The sequence below is a fragment of the Trachemys scripta genome, chromosome 5 (assembly GCF_013100865.1).
Source record: "Trachemys scripta elegans isolate TJP31775 chromosome 5, CAS_Tse_1.0, whole genome shotgun sequence".
NCBI lineage: Eukaryota > Metazoa > Chordata > Testudines > Emydidae > Trachemys > Trachemys scripta.
The window spans coordinates 17,012,998-17,032,472 of NC_048302.1; positions in this window are offsets into that span (position 1 = coordinate 17,012,998).

The following is a 19,475-nucleotide window of genomic DNA, read 5'->3' on the forward strand; positions in this document are numbered from 1 at the left end:
AAGTCATCTGTCGAAGTTTCCACTTCTTGTAGCTTCCTTTTTGTGTTTAAGCTCACCGAAGATTTCTCTGCTAAGCCAAGTTGGTTACTTGCTATATTTACTATTCTTTCTGCACATCGGGATGGTTTGTTCCTGCGCCCTCAATAAGGCTTCTTTAAAATACAGCCAGCTCTCCTGGACTCCTTTCCCTCTCATATTAGCCTCCCAGTGCATCCTGCCCATCAGTTTCCTGAGAGACTCAAAGTCTGCTTTTCTGAAGTCCAGGGTCTGTATTCTGCTTCTCTCCTTTCTTCTTTTTGTCAGGATCCTGAACTCAACCATCTCATTGTCACTGCTGGATCCTGGACCCACAGGGATCTGTCCTGAGTCTGGTTCTATTCAACATCTTCATAAATGATTTGGATAATGGTATAGAAAATACACTTACAAAGTTTGTGGGCAAACCAAGCTGGGAGGGGTTCCAAGTGCTTTGGAGAATAGGATTAGGATTCAAAATATCTTGATTAAACTGGAGAAATGGTCTGAAGTAAATAGGATTCAATATTTCAATAAGAAATTCAATAAGGACAAATGCAAAGTACTCCACTTAGGAAGGAATAATCAATTGCACACATACAAAATAGGAAATGACTGACTAGAAAGGAGTACTGTGGAAAGGGATCTGGGGGGTTATAGTCGATCACAAGCTAAATGTGACTGTATCACTGTTGCAAAAATAGGGATTATTATTCTGGGATGTATTAGGTGGATTGTTGTAAGCAAAACACGAGAAATAATTCTTCCTCTCTACTCCATGCTGATTAGACCTCAACTGGAGTATTGTGTCCAGTTCTGGGCACCACATTTTGGGAAAGATGTGAACAAACTGGAGAAAATCCAGAGAGCAACAAAATGGCTAAAAAAACATGACCTACAAGGAAAGTTGGGAAAAAAAGGGTTTGTTTTGGTTGGAAAAGAGAAGGCTGAGATGACATAACAGTCTTCCAGTATCTAAAAGATTGTTATAAAGAGGAGGGTGATAAATTGTTCTCTGTAGCCACTGAGGACAGGACAAGAAATAATGGCCTTAAATTGCAGCAAGGGAGATTTAGGTTAAACATTAGGAAAAACTTCCTAACTGTAAGATTTTAAACACTGGAACAAATTACCTAGAGAGGTTTTTGAATCTCTGTCATTGTCTAACCCAGGGGTGGGCAAACTTTTTGGCCCAAGGGCCACATTTGGGTGGGGAAATTGCATGCAGGGCCATGAATGTAGGACTGTGGCAGGGGTTGGGGTGTGGGGAGGGAGTGTGGGAGGGGGTGCGGTGTGCAGGAAGGGGATCAGGGCAGGGGGTTGGGGTTCGGGGTGCGGGCTCTGGCCCGGCGCCGCTTACCTGGAGTGGCTCTGGGATGGCAGCGGTGCGCAGTGGGGCTAAGACAGGCTCCCTGCCTGCCCTGTCGTCGCGTTCCTGCAGCCCCTGGGGGAGGGAGAGCAGAGGGTTCCATGTGCTGCCCTCCCCTGCGGGTACCTCTCTCAAAGCTCCTATTGGCCACGTTTCCCCGTCCCCAGCCAATGGGAGTTGCAGGGGACAGGGCCTGGAGGCAAAGGCAGAACACGGAGCCCTCTGCCCTCCCTCCCCCAGGGGCTGCAGGGATGTGGTGCCAGCTGCTTCCAGCAGCAGTGCTGGGCTCGCAGCAACACGGGGGTTCCAATCCCGCAGCCAAGATCCAAAGCCCTGATGGGCCGAATCCAGCCCGCTGGCCGTAGTTTGCCCACCCCCGGTCTAACCTGTTTTAAAAAAAAAAAAAAAAAAAAACTCCAAACACCTGTCATGGATGGTCTAGATGATACTTCATGCTGCCTTAGTGCAGGGACTGGATTAGATGAGTACTTGAGGTGCCTTCGAGTCCTACTTTTCCATGATTCAATACATTTCAAGGGCACTAATCTTTTTAGTCAGCATCCACTTTGAAATTATAACAAGGTGGCTGGATCTGTGACCCTCTCATACAAGTGCGGGGCTTTTCCATTGAGACACGCTGTTAGTAGGAGTTAGACTCCTGCATGAAGCTGTTGAGTAAATGCTGCTGACTTACTGTGGCAGAGGCAGCTGGTTAACTCCATCAGGATATAAGAGATGTGGGTGTGACCCTCTGTTTAGAGGGAAATAGGGCCAGAGATGGGGAAGTCATGTAGAAAGTCCTAAGAACTGGGTGGCTTATGCTCTGTTCCTATTATGTGACTTACCAACAAAGCTAAACCCCAGGAAAGGGGTAAGTTGACCTTCTATGGCTTATATAGACTTCATGTGGAACAGGGTGGGAATGCAATCACTTCTTATTTCCATTTATGTTTCTGAAAGAATAACTCAGTAAGTGACTTCCACAAGCCTCAGGAAAATTACCTGTAATGGAAGAATTAGCAAAAACTCATTATCATGTAGATCTGGGTGTATTTAAACTTCTGAGAATAGAGGAGAAATGGTAATTGGTACCTAATTTTTCTATAAATTATTTCTCTTGCCAATCAAGATGCCTGTCATGAAGCTGTCAGGAGAGAACTCAGTTGTATCTTTTGTTTCCCCTTTTTGGTGCCATGTATTCCAGGTTAACTTTGAATAGTTAACACTGTTTCAGCTGTGACCATCTTGCCATTTCAAAGCCAGACATTGCAATGCATATGGGATTATTTGTGTCAGCAGTGTACTGAATACATACTGCAAGTTTCTGAGTACCCTTAATGCATAATGACATCAAGTGGAGGTCGGAGGTCTTGGACACCTTCCAGGGTCAGACCCTAAATTTGGAGTCATTCCAGTGAATTCAGTGGGGTTAATCTAGATTTACATAAATTCTACCCTCAGTTACATCTAGCTCCAGCTCTATTTCTGTTCTGTTCTTTTTGAATTCCTCCTCTAAAATAAGGCTGTGTTCATATGGATCTGCTGATATGGCTTATTGAAAGTAATGGAATCACCCACACCAGTGGAGTAAAGGGACATTGTGGATGGCAAATACTGACTGCTCCTCCTACCTGCTCTGTAATCAGAAGGGCAAAAGCAGCCCTACTGCATCTCTTTGGTCTCAGAGGGCAAGCTCGGTCTTCAGCTTTAACCCCATCTTCCCTCCTCAACTTCTCCACAGGCAGCCAGGCCCCGGGTTTCAGAGACAGTTCAGGAGGCCTGGGCAGGAGTGTACAGTGTGGAAGTAGATGTTATCTGCACTTCACAGGGTGTGGGGAGGGACTAAGTGGAAAGGGAGAGGCAAGGGTATACATGGAACCATATAGCTGGGGGCAGGCATGTGCTGCAGTATGAAAAGAGAAGAGAAGAAAGGGAGCAAAGGGGGAGGGGGGAATTAGAGGAGCCTGGCTATTAGAATCAATATGGAGAAGATGTAGGAGTTAGGACCAGGTGGAGAAGGGAAACACAAGGAAGGAAGAGAAAACTGATGTTCTGGAGAAGGGATCTGTCCACAGTGGGGGTGCACGAGAGCGCTGGGTGAATCCTCTCTCTCAGATCCGACTGCAGTCAGTGCCTGCAGGTAGGTGTGGTGTTGCCTGAGTGTGTGCTGGAAAGGGGTTTGAGAGCCTGGCACAGCAACCCAGTGCAAGGGAAACCCAGGCTGGCAGGGCCGGAGGGCTGAGTGGGACCCCAGCACATCAGCATACCAGAAGGTGGTGGGGGGGAGGGGTGGGAGGGGTCCACTCGACACAGGCAGATTAAAGCTAAGTGGTAGGAACACAGAGAAAGAAACAGAGAAATTAGCTTGAGGAAAAGAAATGGCATTTTAAAGATTTGCACTTGTTTTAGGGTGACCAGATGTCCCGATTTTATAGGGGCAGTCCTGATTTTTGGGTCTTTTTCTTATATTACCCCCCCCCTCCACCCCCGTCCCGATTTTTCACATTTGCTGTCTGGTCACCCTACTTGTTATATTGTGTCTGATATGACTGACTGTCTCTCCAATTTACTCCTTCCTTTCTCCTCCCCCCATCCACTCTGGATTGGATTGGATTGGATTAGATGATCCCCTAGTTTTTTTTGCCCACTGGGATTTTTTCTTGAAATCAGTTCCCATCTCAGTCACAGCCCTGTGCCTTGGTTTGTGTCTGCATTGTCTTCTGTATGACCTGAAAATCCATCTTCTTGAAAGCACTCAGGCTTTTCAGTGCAGCAAAGCCTAGTAATGGTGGTCGTTACCTCACCTTCATTTACATTTTCATCCATTTTTCTTCCTGGTTTCCTCCCTTTCCTTCACCCCCTGCCATTCTGATACTTATCATAAGAACCCTCAGAGCCTTTCAGTGGCTGCCTGCTGTGGGAAGATGGATTGGGGACATACCACACATTCCCATACGTTTGCTGCCTTGTAATGTTTGGTCCTTAAGTCAGCAGCAGCTGCTGTGAGCCAAATACTCTTGCTCTTTTTCTTTTGTTTTTCTGTCAGGAAAAATGACCTTGGAGACTTTTCCAAAATCTGGAAATGCACCACAATCCCGCTAGGTAACAGAATCACCCAAGTGAAAGAGGGAGGAAGGGTGTGGGTAACCCACAGATCTGAAGAGCAGGGAGTGGGTGCCGTTAAGCAGAAAACATTAGTGTGCTAGACCACTGTGCTATCAAAGTTTCCCTTTGTGGCCCTCAACAAGCAACAGAATAATTAAATGCAGGCATAGCTAGCTATGAACACCAGTTACCAGATGAAGGGGCTGAATTTCTGTTTCCTACTTAATGCAGTAGGTCTGACAGATTATGGGCAAATGGGGATTCTTGTATCTAGGTTGTTGCATACACTCTAAGGTGTAAGTAACATCCTTAATACACCAGGGACCTAATTCTGATCTCACTTACACTAACTTAAACAAGGAGTAAAACTGACACAAATGAAAGGAGAGTCAGGCCCTAAATTGACCAAAATGGGGGAAGGGAAATAATCGGCCTCCCTCCCCCAGGGATTTTCATGTCAGCATCCAGTCCTGGGCTCTGATTCTCCCCCTTCTTCCCCCCCGGCAGCAAAAACTGCCTTGCATGTGAAATGTTTGTATTTTCTAATGTGGGAATGTAATGCAAAAAGAACTTTGTTGATAGCGTCATGCCTAAAGCGTAGGCATTAAACATCTTGGGATCCTTTGTAATCACAGGGCTGGGGGAAAAAATTAACAGTTGCTTATAAAAAGAAATTCCTACAGGCCCTCAACCTCAATAAGCTCTCTTGAGAAATAAAGTTGAATTGTAAAATTGCTACTTCAATCTATTCTCTTTGGCACGCTTGGAAAATTCTCTCCCTAAGTAAGAGAGAAACCATATGGTCTTGTGAGGCTTTGCTAACAAATAAGGTTTGGTCTGGACTTAACGTTAAGGCTGATGTGGTTATGGTCTTAGGGGCGTGAAAAATCCTCCTGCCCAAGAACAAATTGCTATGCCAACCTAGGCCCCAGAGTTAGGGTGAATAGATGTCCCAATATTATTAGGACCATCTGGATATTAGGGGCTTTGTCTAATATAAGCAAACTATTATCCCCGTCCCGATTTTTCACACTTGCTTACTGGTCACTCTTCCTGGTGTAGATGCCGCAAGGTCAATGGAGGAATGTTTCCATTGACTTAACTGTTGGTCAGGGAGGTGGTGGTCTTACAGCGACTGAAAAGTGCCTTTCAACCATGTAGTCTGCATCACCACTGCTGGGTTATGCTGACACAGCTATGTTGCTGTAGTCTCCATAGTTTAGACATGGTCAAGGCTCTAGCATCATCTCCAAAATATAGAGATGTAAATTTGGGGTAGAAAAAGTTGACAAGTGTCTTGAGGGGGTTGGTAATGGGATCTGAAGACTTTCTCCTCTACTCTCTGAATTCCAGTCTGGTTCAGTAGTGATTGCAAGTTACCACCATTTGACAGCTGGTCTGATAACCTATGTGAAATGAGTTGGTGGATTCAGTTCAGGTCCAATGGTGGGATTACAAAGGGACTTAGACCTTGCAATGCTGAGCATTATGGCACCTAACTTTTAGGTGCCTAGAAAATCACAGGAACAACACAGCGCTCCACAAAGCTTGAGTTAGGCCCTAGGCTCCCTAAACTCTGAATGGGGAGAGAGAGGTGCCTAAGACTGATCCACAAAATCTAGCACACAAAGCTGGGAGCTGCTTAACCTAGCCAATGGGACAGGCCACCTAGAGGGGTGAATACTAAGCCCCGTTCCTCTGTCGGGAGTAGGCGTCTAAATGTAGGCTTCGGGGATGTGCCTAGGCACTGCTTAGCGACCCACAAACAGGAGCCTGTGTCCTGGAGTCTGGTGTTTTATGCACTTAAACTGCTTCTTGAGGGAACAAGTTAAGTGCCTGCTTAGCTCCACACCAAACAAAAGGAAGAACAAGAAGTGGTGGTGGTTCTTTTAAGCTCAGTGGTTAGAGCGCTTTGCCTGAGAAATGTCAGATGCAGGTTCAATTCCCTCCTCTCTGCTAGGGGGGGAGAAAAAAAATTGAACAGGGGTCTCCCACCTCTCAGGAGAGCGTTCTAACCACTGACCTATGGGATAGTCTGATGTGGCTCCCTCAGTCTGTCCTGTTGAAACTGTTCCATTGCAGATAAATAATGGAAGTGCGTTTGGAGCAAGTATGTATTCAGACTGGAAGAGTCATTGGGCCCGAGAGAGTGAAAATAACTCTGTAGTCCAGTGATTAGGGCATGTCATCCCCCCTCCCTCCTGGCAGTGGGGAGATCTGGGTCCAGTCCTCCTGCAGTGTTGTGGATGGCTGTGGGGGAAAAACTGGGACTTAGGCACAAAGCCTGCGATATAAGTGCCTCAGTACCTTTGTGGATCTGGGCCCTAGCTGTCCAAGTCCAATATAAATATAAAGTATTATCAGACTGAATGAATACAGAGACTGAACTACCCCATACACTTGCAGGTATTCTTTTTGGGTCAATGATGAGTGAGTGTACATATATCACGTACATACCCCCATATATGAAAGCTGGACTAATAATGCAAAAAATTTCCTGGCAATGGGAAGCTGAAATTTTTAAATGTTTGCTTTAGCCAAGTTCACGTCTCTTTTCTGTCTGCTTTCTGTGAACAGTTGAGCAATCAAGTTTTAGTGCTGTGAATGTCAGTCACATGTATGAATATTCGTGGAAACTAAAGTTTAAAACCACATCTTGAAAAGAGACTAGCAAGAATTGAATACTTGCAGGGAGCTGTTCTTTATCAAGATGGGGGGCAAAAGCTGTAGAATGCATAATACAATAACAGGTGGTGAATAATTTTTAACACTCATGATCTGACATCCCATGGGGCTGAATTCTTCAGATAATATTTGCTGTGAATTATTCACTCATCTCTAATATGCTGTGTGTGTGTGTGTGTGTGTGTGTGTGTGAAACTATATTTATATATTTAAAAAAAAGCTGTCATAAATTTCCCAAAGCTGTCCTAGAGTATATGATATTTTGTCTTCACTGTAGATGAAATCTGTGGCTTACCCGTTATGAGAGAACAGACTCACTCCTGTTTAGAGTGGGGGAATAGTTTATGTAAACTTTGGATCTTCCCATTAAAGAACCTTTAAACTAAAGTTAAACATGCCGGGAGAGGAATAATATCCAGAATTGTATTCAGAGACTTTAATCTTCTTCCTCTGTGAATCACCAACCCTGTCGAATGTATTGATTTTTTTTTTTTTTTTTGGATTCATCATTGTCTTTCATCATCTCAGTCTAGTTTCAGCGTACATACTGTCCTGCATGCTAAAGATTCTCAACAATTACTACAGAGGATACCACAGAGGCAGGGCAAAAGTTACAGCACAGGTAGACATGGTTTTAAACATCAGTTAATGTCAGAAACAATGACTAAGAAAGTCCTTGACAGAAACAATGTCTCTTACCCTTTTTGAACTAGGGGGTAAGCAATCTAAGCCTCCAGGCCCCAAAGACCTCGTATCTATTTTATATTCAGTGTGCTATATTCTATTTTTGCAGGGAGTGAGGAGACAATGGGAGGAAATACAATATGGTGATTTTAAAAATGTCATGCAAGTCGTATGCTCTCAGTAGCATTATTTAAAATTTATGAGAGGAAGGATGAGCTTGTGGTTAAGGCACTGGACTGAGACATCTGGATTCATTTTCTGGTTCTGCCAGATTCATGGAGTGGCCTTCTGCAAATCACTTAATTTCTCTTTGCCTCTGTTCCCCACCTATAAAGTGGAGATAATACTTTCTTCCTCCAGCAATTTGTCTGGCTTTTTCTTTTTTTTTTTAGTTAAATTGCAAGGTCTTTAGGACAGGGACTGTCTCTTACTATGTGTATCACAGTACCTAACACAATGGGGCCTTCATTTTGGTGTGGACTTTCTGGTGCTGTAATACAAATGATAAATCATAGTAATATGGTATCTTGGTCTTGTTTAATATACACATACAGTCAGTGCATGTCCGACCAGTGCAAACACTAGTAAGCACCCCCCAAAACTAGCCGTATGGAAATGTGAAATCTTAATATGGGTAAAAAATGGCCTTCCTGTTAAAGTGCTACAGAAAACTCCAAGCTCTATGCTTTTTGCTGTCATCATAAGATTGAATATCCCAATGGCAAATTACACATGATAAATTTGTCAGGAAATTAAAACATCTAGTAGTGGACATCAAAGTGCTATCAAATGGATCTCCTGTCCAGTGGGAGTACCAGCACTAGTGAAAGAAAACTTGCAATGATATATAATTTTAATTGGACTCTCTCATGACAGGCTGACCAGATGTCAATAATAATGCTAGGAAAAAATATGAGAGAAGAAGAGATAATGACTATATATCTTCCCATTTTGCTTAGACCAACTGTGACAGGCTTTAATCTCTTTAAAATGTCTATTGTGCCAGACTTTCATTTATTTCTTTAAGGGCACAGCAATGCAGTATCTAATACAGTGAGTATGTGGTGTTTTATTGAGAGATGGGCAGAGGGTAAAACTGCACTTCTATGCAGTGATGACAAATATGTCCCACTTCTCGCAGTAAACCTTCAGTACAATAGCCTAAAGGATAAAGTCTTGCAATGGGTGGTATATATTGCAATAGCTGACTTGTCTGGATATTGCTGTCCCACCCAAGTCTCTGTGGTACCCACCAAAACAGATTAGAAAATATGCAAAGGCCAGTCAGTTATCAGATTTAATACTTAAAAGAGTCCCATCCTGGAGGGAGAGGAAAAGAGAGATTTGTGCACATACACCCACTCATATACAGACCCCTAAATCTGTGCCTTCTACAAATCTGAACTGCCCAGGTCTATATACCTAAGCCCAAACCAAACTTCGTTAAAGATTTGCATCACTTCAGATAGGAACAATCTATTATTCGCTCCTGTTTCCTCTCATCCAATTCTGGCTTCCCATCCAAAGAATTGCCCAAACACCAATCTCGCTTTACTCCTCCTTCCCAGCTGCCTAGCACACCCAGAGAGACCTCATAACTCTTTAGCCAATGGACCCAGAGCCAGCTGCTGCTTTTGTCTGTAGCCAGGAGTCTGAATTAAGACAGGCATATATTTCCTCTCTGCTGCCTTCCTTTCTTTCTTGCTCTGTGCATGCCCAGCTTTTTTTGGGTGGGTCGCTCATCCGCAAACCCCACTAGAGGACAAACAATGAATAATTGGGGCCTCATTCTAATCTTACAGTGGTATAAACCAGCTAAAGCTTCACCAAAGTCTGTGGAGTTATAGCTGCGTAAAGCTGGTGTGAGAACAGAATGAACTCATTGTGGGCTCAATCATGCAGGATGCCTAGCACATTCTTAAGGGCTTGCTGGACTGGGTGAAGATCAAGCTCTATATCTGGAAATTAGGTGCAGCTATTTAACAAAGGAGCCTACCATTTGATCCCATGGGGAAATGTGCGCGTTATGAGGAATGATGCAGTTTCATCACTGTCAGGGCCAGGAGTCTATTCCCGTGAGGAGTCATTTTGCCTGAGTAAGGAATGCCAGGTTTGGGGAGTATACAGGTGGTGTATGGTGAGGAATTGAGAAGATATTATTCTGAGAGCTTCCATTAATCCAAAGGTTTTAAAAATCAGATCCTCCAAAACTTTAAGAACTGAGTTGTCTATAGGCTTTAATATATCATAAATAGGGCTTCTAGTTTCCAGTCTGTTTGTTTTTTTTTAAACGAAACATTAAAAAACAAAAAAAAAGAACACTAATTAAACATTGTAACAGCTAAATTTTAACAATTAAAAGGGGCTCGATATACTCAAATGGCACATTTTTACACAAATTAATTAGAAAAGAGAAAATCACACAGTAATAATATTAAGCACTTCTAGATAGGCTTTCCTCCAGAATCTCAGATATATTTGTGGTTGCTAGTGGGCGAACTCCTTTAGATTTCATCTCAGGGGTCACTTGTATTTGAGAGTTTGCACATAAGGCTCAGTTTGGTAAAGTACTAAGCAATTCCTGGAGGTGACAAACACTGTCGGTTCCAATTGACTTCAATCGGAAGTGAGGGTCTTCAGCACCTTGCAGGCTGGAGCTCCTCATGGACATGCTTGCTCTCATGTTCGCTATCCCTGAGAAACCTTCAAGGTGTTTAATGTTTGCCTCCCAGATCTCTAGTATACACAAGCCTTTAATGGGTGTTTTCATGTTCTGTTATAATTTTTCTTTATACTTTTGTTTTTGAAACAAGCAGTTAGGAGCAGTGTCTCATACCAAACAATAACAGCTGAAACACAGAGGTTTTTGATTATCTGCTTTATCTTGAATAATTGCCCAGATTTTCATTAGGGTTTGTTAAGCATTCTGATCTTCTGCAAACTTTACCGGAAAAATTTAAAGGCCAGATTCCTCTGGTAAGTCTATGCACCTTTGCTGGCTTACACCCACCAAGCACCTGGCCCTGAGTCTACACACTTCCGCTTGATTTAAATTAATTAGCAATTGTTTGGGTTAGATATTTTTAACCAGATTTTTTTTACAATAAAATGAGCCTTTTTCATGGAGCACAAAACCCTGCAAAGTGGAAATGGGGTCACTAGAATTGTTCGCTGCTATTCGGATCACAGATTTGCAAAGCAGTGTTCACTTTGAGTGTGTTTTGGGGGGAAATAAGAGGAGCTGAGCACAAGCAATTACAGAGAGCATGTTTTCTGCCTGTCTCCGTAGTAATGTGTATAGGTTATCCTCAATGGCTGCCTGCCCTCTTGTCAGACCAATTATTTTAAAACAATTGTATCATTTGGAATAGATACTGCAGCATAAGTGATTGTCCCTTGTCAGTGACACATTCAATTAAAACAACACAGAATATGAGTTCTGAGGCCCACTGTGCCTTGTCCAATCTTATCAGTCAACAAAGAACAACCTCAGAGACTCAAGCAGGGATGGATACGATCGAGTGCCTGGAACATGTTGCACCTTCCCAGGGTTCCTTAGTGTCTTCATTTCCTGTGTCTATTCCAGCCAATGACAGACATTTTCTCAGCAGTGGTCAAGTCCACTACGCCAAGAGGCTTATGGCAGTGAAATATGATGGCAGCTGTGACAGCCCTGACAGCTGGGTTGAGCTCAGGGTGGTAGGTTGTGCTGGAGTGGTAACAGTTGGGATAGCAGTGAGGTATGACCACCATTACTGGCCCGCAGATGTCAGTTTCCACACTGTCAGTTCCAGCACGTGACAGACACTTAGCATCGTTGCACAGCCAGGCAGAACTTTAAAAGTACTCGGAGTATTGCTTGTGCTGTGTGTGCCTATAGTTCTGAGCAGGCATCGTTTTAACCAGATTCTACAGAAGAAAGTGGGAGGGGTGAGTACTGAAGCATTCAAATAAAAAAAATGTCTTATTTCTTCTTTTACTCTCTGTTATATTATTACTATGCCAGGCCAAGATGCCATTGCAGACAAGCACACGAGGCCAACTTTGCTCTCAGTTATTCATTATATTTGTCGATTTACACTTGTATACAAAAATAAAAAGTAACACGTTAACACTGCATTGTCATGTGAAACTCCAATGACACTGATGAAGAATTGTCCCACTATTTCCAGAAATTATGTATGTTATCAGAAAGAGAGAGATTCAAACCTAGGGTGACCATATTTCCCAAAGGGAAAATGGGACAGTGTGTGGGGCTAGTCCGAGCTCCTCTCCCCAAGCCACTCGCCTGAGCCCTGTCCTCCCCCCCGCCTCCCACGAGGCTGAGGCTGACGTTGCTGCTCGCCCACACGAGGCTGGGGCTGGGATCACCGCTTCCCCCTCCCCCTGCATATTCCTCTGCAGGGACTGTCCTGGCCATAATGGGACTTAGGGTCACCCTATTCAAACCTGAAACATGGACCCAAACAACAACAACAACAAAAAATTTGGAGGTATGGCTGGGAAAGAAGGCTTTGAAAACCAAATCTGGATTTGGATTGCAAATTGGAGCTCAGATTTCACAACTGACGCTGTCTGTAATGGTCTAAATTAAGTCAAAATCCCAGGTCCAAACACTCCTGAGCTTTAAAAGTTTGAAATTAGGTTCAGACCTGAATTTACAGCTCAGACCTCTCTTATTATCAGGATCACTGGTTTGCAGTAACGTTACATCAGTTATGGTTAACTGCAAAATGTATCCGTTAATTTCAAATCAAGCAAAACCTCATTTTGAAAGGTTTTCTTTAAGACCTTTCAAAACTGAAATTAAGATTGTGAAAGGATTGAGAATTTTTGCCTTAAGATCTAAACACTAGGAACATAGAAGAGGAGTTAGATTTTTTTAAAAAGAAAATGAAAGGAAGAATTTGTCTGTTTATAATGATACTTTAAAGTCACTGATAAAAGGTTAGGTGTAATGTGGCTAGTCATTAGAATAGGAAATTGAGAGTCAGAAATCCTTAGTTCTCTTTCAAGCACAGTCCCTGACTTGTTGTGAAACCTTGAACAAGTTATAACTGCCCTGTGCCTTGGTTTACCTATCTGTAAAATGGGGATAAATCCAATTTCTTTACCACCAGGGATGGGGTAGTGGTGATTGGGCTTGAGACTTAATTAGTGCTTGTAAAGAGATCTATGAATGGGAAGTACTTCAGAAGTGCAAAGTATTATTTTTTAAAAACTATAATGCAAAACTATACTACGGTGGGAAATTTTTTCAGGCCCTGATGGTGATCAGCATGATTTATAGTGTTAATATTGAATGATTCTGAATATGAGTTTGTTAGTTTCAGTATCTGCATGGTGTGCATCAGCATCTTGATTTCAGAAGAAACTCTTTTGGGCGCTAAAGCATGACGTGCTTCTGGAAATAGATTCTAGCAGGCTAGTCTCCAGGAGAGAACTAATATCAAAATAATACTGTTGCTTACCAAAATTCAGTCATGGGGAGAAAACATTTGTTCCTTATTCATGACATGGGTGTTATGTAGATTGGTAAAGATGGAACCACGGATGTCTGCTGTTACTAACACATTAACCTTAGTAAATCCATTCTCCTCAGAAAACCTCTTAAAGTAGACCCTGGTATTGGTTTAAACTTACACTGACAACATTTCTGCAAAATTAGAAAGCTGATGTTCAGCATGGTTATGCTGTTAATTCCTGACACATACCACTGGTGTCACAGGTCTTCTAGCTCCCTACCCCTGGAAACGATCAACCTTGAAAATCTGACTGAGTTAAATTCTCCCCTGTGCAGAAGGCCAGCCCGAAGACTATGGACTACTTAAATCACACTTACACCCTATTCTGAGGACCCTAAGTGGTGAGGGCTTTAAGATGGCCCACTGCATAGGCAAGAATTTCACCTTAAAATACTTGTTAACAAACAGTTTGGAGTGAGGCATTTCAATGGCTTTCCCCAGCAAATAAGTCACTGCACATCAGGCCTTTTCTCTCTCAGCCATATAACATCTTGCATAAGATGGCTTGTATAGGCATAACTGGTGTAACTAAGGGCACGTCTTCACTACCCACTGGATTGGCGGGTAGCGATCTATCTATCGGGGATCGATTTATCGCGTCTAGTGTAGATGCGATAAAATCGATCCCCGATTGCTCTGCCGTCGACTCCGGAACTTCACCGCAGCGAGAGGTGGAAGTGGAGTCAGCAGGGGAGCGGCAGTGGTTGACTCGCCGCCGTCCTCACAGCCAGGTAAGTCGACCTAAAATACGCAACTTCAGCTACACTATTTGTGTAGCTGAAGTTGCGTATCTTTGGTTGACCCCCTCCCCCCCCCATAGTGTAGACCTAGCCTAAGATCAGAATACAGTCCAAGGTGCACAATTTTGCAACAGTTTCAACGTTACTTTTGTGAGACAGCCTTTGCCGTAGATCCTGAACTTCGATTCCACTCCTGCTGGGGCTGAGTACAGGAGAAACAAATGATCCCAGGAGTCAAAGTGAAGGAAGTGAGAGCCACTTACTATAAGAGTGCACACCCCTTGATCGCCGCCTGGAAACCCCCTTGATCAGACACATTGCTGGACAAGATATAGAGCAATCACTAAAAGAAACTGAAAAGTACTGCCGCTAAGTGAATGAAGGATAAGGCATGAAAGAGACAGACTAAACCTTGCACTTCTAACCTGCTCAGCATGAGCGTGCATCATAGAGAGAGTGAAAGTTCTGAGGTGCCATGGTGGGCTGGTTCAAAACTATTGCACTTGTAATCATTTCCCCTACCATGCAAACAGTCATGTTGCATTATAAGTCCTCTCATCTGTCACCCTTTCCCCACATCTCTCTCTTTCTCTTCTCCTCCTACATTGTGCTAAGTTACATCACTTTCTTTTTCTATATACCGTCGTTTCTTTGGTTACCTCTGTTCTTTGTTTCTTTCCCCTCCTGTTCTCTTATTGCTTCAGGACTTCCATTAATACACCTCTACCCCGATATAATGCGACCCGATATAACATGAATTTGGATATAATGCAATAAAGCAGCGCTCTAGGGGGGGTGTGGTGTGCGCGCTCCGGCGGATTAAAGCAAGTTCAATATAACGCGGTTTAACCTATAATGCAGTAAGATTTTTTGGCTCCCTAGGACAGCGTTATATCGGGGTAGAGGTGTATGTTTTTGGCACTACATTGCTCAGCCCTTATGGGCTAAAATGGAACTTCAGAAAGCCCAATGCAGTGACTGAAGCCTAGAGAGAACAAGGGTTTCTAGTGGTATTTCCAAGTTTTTTTTTAATAGGGGAAGTGGCTGGGGCTGCTTTACACCAGTTTAATGCAGGCTGTTGTTGAGCACTAATAATAATGAGCTAGAAATACATGGGAAAACTCCAAAAATTGTAAGAATTGTGATTACAATTTTAGTTTTCTATGGCTTTTTTGCAGCTTCCACCTCTCCACATTAAATCAGAACGTCAAGACATTTACAAAAGCTATACGCTCTGCCTTGCTGTGCCAACAAGAAGGGCATGTGTAAATAAGGGTGCTGAGGAATGGCTTCTTCCTGTGAATTAGTGGCCACCTCTCCATATGAACCATGTATATTTGGGATTCTTTGGAAACTGGTGAGGTTGTCCCCTAAAAAGGGGACTTGAAGTTCACAGAGAGGTGTAGACAGTGTTTCCTATAAATCTACAGAGTAAAAGAACACTGAAGGACTGACTTTCCCTGAGGTCCATGCTCCACTGAGCAGATGATACAGTGGAGATGAGGTCCAGGGGCTTTCATTGTTTTTTAGGACATGGGTCCCCTATTTGTTCTGAAAAGTCTTAGAAGGTAGTGGGAAGTCACTCCTATGAAGGTTCATGGCTTCTGGGCTTCTTCCACACTGTGGCATCATCCCTTGGAGGTTGACCTGGTATTGGACTTAAACACTAAGGGGAATGGTTGCCAGTTTTCATGGCAGAAAGAAATCCAAATGGGCAACTGGACCAGTTATCACAGATCTTGGCTCATCCACACAGTACAGTACCATCATCACAGTATCTGCAGTGCCATGCAGCCATTGGTTTCTTCCCTCTACTGGACAGTGGAGGGCAGCATTTGGTCTTAGACTCATAGACTTGAAGGCCAGAAGGGACCATTGTGATCTTTTAGTCTGACCTCCTGCACATCGCAGGCTATGGGACCTCACCCACCCACTCCTTTAATAGACCCATAACCTCTGGCTGAGTTACTGAAGTCCACAAATCATGATTTAAAGATTTCAAGTTACAGAGAATCCACCATTTACTCTAGTTCAAACCAGCGAGTAACCCGTGCCCTATGCTGCAGAGGAAGGCAAAAAAAAGAAGTAGTACAATTGGCCTTCTTGTCATTTGTGTATCCCTGATGAGGGAGGGTCTTGTTAAAAATATGTATACTATTTATAATAACTAATGAATTATAATACTTAGCAATTATAATATTTAATCTCTTGATCTGAAAGTGCTTTCTAAAGCTGGGAATCATTATCTCTATTTTGGTAGAGATGAGGAGCTGAGAGATGAAGTGATTCACCCAATGCCATATGGCAGGGGGTCAATGGCAGAGATGGAAACAAAACCCAGACCTCCTGACTCCTAGTCTGTGGTCCTATCCGCCAGATACTGATGTCTCCCTTGGGGAGGGTTTTTTCATTTGATTCCTCACAGATCGTGCTTCTCCCTCAGTGAAAAACTGAGCCATTTCTTTGATGGAAAAATGTTCAATGCATATGTTGGAAAAAACTGCTCTTCATAACATGCAAAATTTAGGAGAAGAGCATACTCATTCAAACTAGGTGATAATGATACAGTACAGCACTACCAGCTCTGTTCTTTATTGTCTTTGTGTCATTCACTCAGTATGAAAGTCCTTAATATCATCATGACATTCACATTATATCGTTTGGAATTATCCAATTCCAAAGGCAGTCAGTATATTGCATCCTTTGCCAGTGATAATACAGAATTTTCCTGTTGTAATATTTACAATGTTATTCACTCCAAGGACTGGAAGTGATTGATATAACATTAAAAAAGTTAAATTTTGTGATGCAATATTATCATTGCCGTGGGACTGATTGCCTGCCAGCCCTGCTTAGCTGTAAGAAGGCGGCAAAGGTGCCATTGGGTAAAACAAAGTAGAAATGTTAAAAACCCAATCAAGCAAGTAAACACAAACAAAACACCCCTAAAACCAAGATGTCTGTTTAGTGATGATCATTCTTGTCTTTACATTCTATATATTTTAAACAGTTGCTTTCGTATCTGTAATTGGCTGCTCTAGGATAGCTGCTTCATTGGCATCCATTAAAATAATGCATATATCAAACTGTAAAACCAAATCCCAAAGCAACTGTCCTTCACCTGCAGTCTGCCGATCTGTAATCTGCCTGGCTCTAGCTTCCCTCCTACCGCCACAAGGAACACAATACAAGGGGAAGCTTAGCATGCAGCCTGGTATTAGAATCTATAGCAACAGTGGCCAAAATGCACCATGGGGGGAATAAAGGCCCAATCCTGTATCATGTTGAGCACCCTCAACTTCCACGGACTTCAGTGGAAGTGGGGCACATATGCCACCTTCACGGAAATTCTACTTCTCTTCCAGGATCAGGCTCCAAATGTAGATGTGCTCACCCCAATCTATAAAGAGGAACAGCTGGCTGTGGCACCAGGTGGATACTGGGATATGTAGACCCTGTGGTGCGTCAGCAGTTTGCTCAGCCGTATGCAAGCAAAGTGTCATGTATGAGTCTGTAGCCAGTCAAAGAGAAATGGGGAGGCTTTTGAGAGCTGTAGGGAAGCAATAAAAAAAGTGGGGGCAGCAGGGTGGGGCAAGTTTCTGTTTTCCTGTAAAATGTTGAAATACCAGGTGCTATTTAATCTATTTTATAAGATTTTAAGGCAATTTGTTCTCTCCTTCCATTTTCACCCATTGCATGCATGCTCATGCTCCCAATTCCCCCTCTCTACCTGTCACATAATTGTGCTGTCTCGCTCTCACTCCTTCCACCCAGCTGTCTCTTTTGCATGCACAAGCTCACTGCCACACATGTTCTCCTCATTCTTTACCTCGCATACTCCTTGGGGAGCAGTTCACCTCCCAGGGCTAGTGCTGCAGGCTCAGGCAGACATCAATGTGTTGGATACACTTGGGTATGCTTTCAAGGCTTTCTTCACAACCATCAGGGCTAGAACATTTGTTTTTTAAATGTAAGTTGAGGTTCTGGGGGCAAATTCAGCAGCTCTGGAATCACAGAACATAGGGCAGGAGTTCTCAAACTTTTGTACTGGTGACCCCTTTCACATAGCAAGCCTCTGAGTGCGACCCCTTATCAATTAGAAACACTTTTAAATGTATTTAACACCATTAAAAATGCTGGAGGCAAAGCGGGGTTTGGGGTGGAAGCTGACAGCTCACGACCCCCCATGTAATAGCCTTGTGACCCCCTGAGGGGTCCCGACCCCCAGTTTGAGAACCCCTGCCACAGGGGGTCCTGCGGGCCATATCTGAGATGATGGGGTAGAACAAGGGAGGCAACTTATATCTCCAAAATAGATCTGGATCCTCCTTTTAAAAATGTCCTAATGTCCTAGATCAAAGACATTAGGCTCCAGTGTTGGAAAATACAGAGGGACAAATCCTTCCTGATTGTAGTATTCCCAAACCTTCTTTACAGATGGGTGAATTGAGGTACAGGGTACTGGCTACCATAGTTAGAGGTTGCAATAAAAATGACTGAGTTGTTGCATAGCTACTCTAGCTTGTCTTTATACTGAGGGGATAGGAGGAGTTTATTCCCCATCCTCCATGTATGTCCACAGCATAAAGCCCATTTACTCAGATTTTCCATGGGGCATGTGTGTGAAAATTTGATCTTACACTACTCAGTCTATCAGACATGGAATGTAGAATCTGCTATAACCTGTAGTCAGACTGGCTCTCTTGTACAAATGGAATGATATGCATCTCTGCAGTAATACAGATGTCTCAGAATAAAACACATTGGGAAGTTGAAATGAGTACAAAGTACCAAAAGAAAATTACCAGGAGCTCAGCAAATACAATACGTATCCAGCTAAGAAATAAATATTCAAGAGGTGGAAAAATGATCAATATGGATGACCAGGGAAATATAGGAGGAAATCAAGGCTGGGAGAAAGGCAGGTAAGACATATATAATTTATTTATTTTAAAATGTCTTGCCAGGGAAATTCCACTGAGAGCTAACATCTCATTTCCAAGGTGTCCCCTGGGATAAATCAGAAGGGATAGCACTGAAAGTGAAGGCATAGAATACGAAAGAAAAAGAAGGTAAGAAAATAATCAAGAAAACCAAGATTGAAAATGAAAGGAAAATTACGCGAGATGTGAAGATGAATAATAAATGGCTGTACAAATGTGAAGTATAAGGAGCAAGAGGTTGATGAAAAAGACTGCGGGCCCTTTGGGGGAATATTGAATGGAAACTGGTAACAGAAGATGCCGATATTGCTGTGAAATGGAATGACTTCTTTAAATCAGGCAGATTGGAATGGAGGCTTGTAGGAAGGGAAATATGAAACAGAAATATGATTGTAATGGCTTGTTGGGT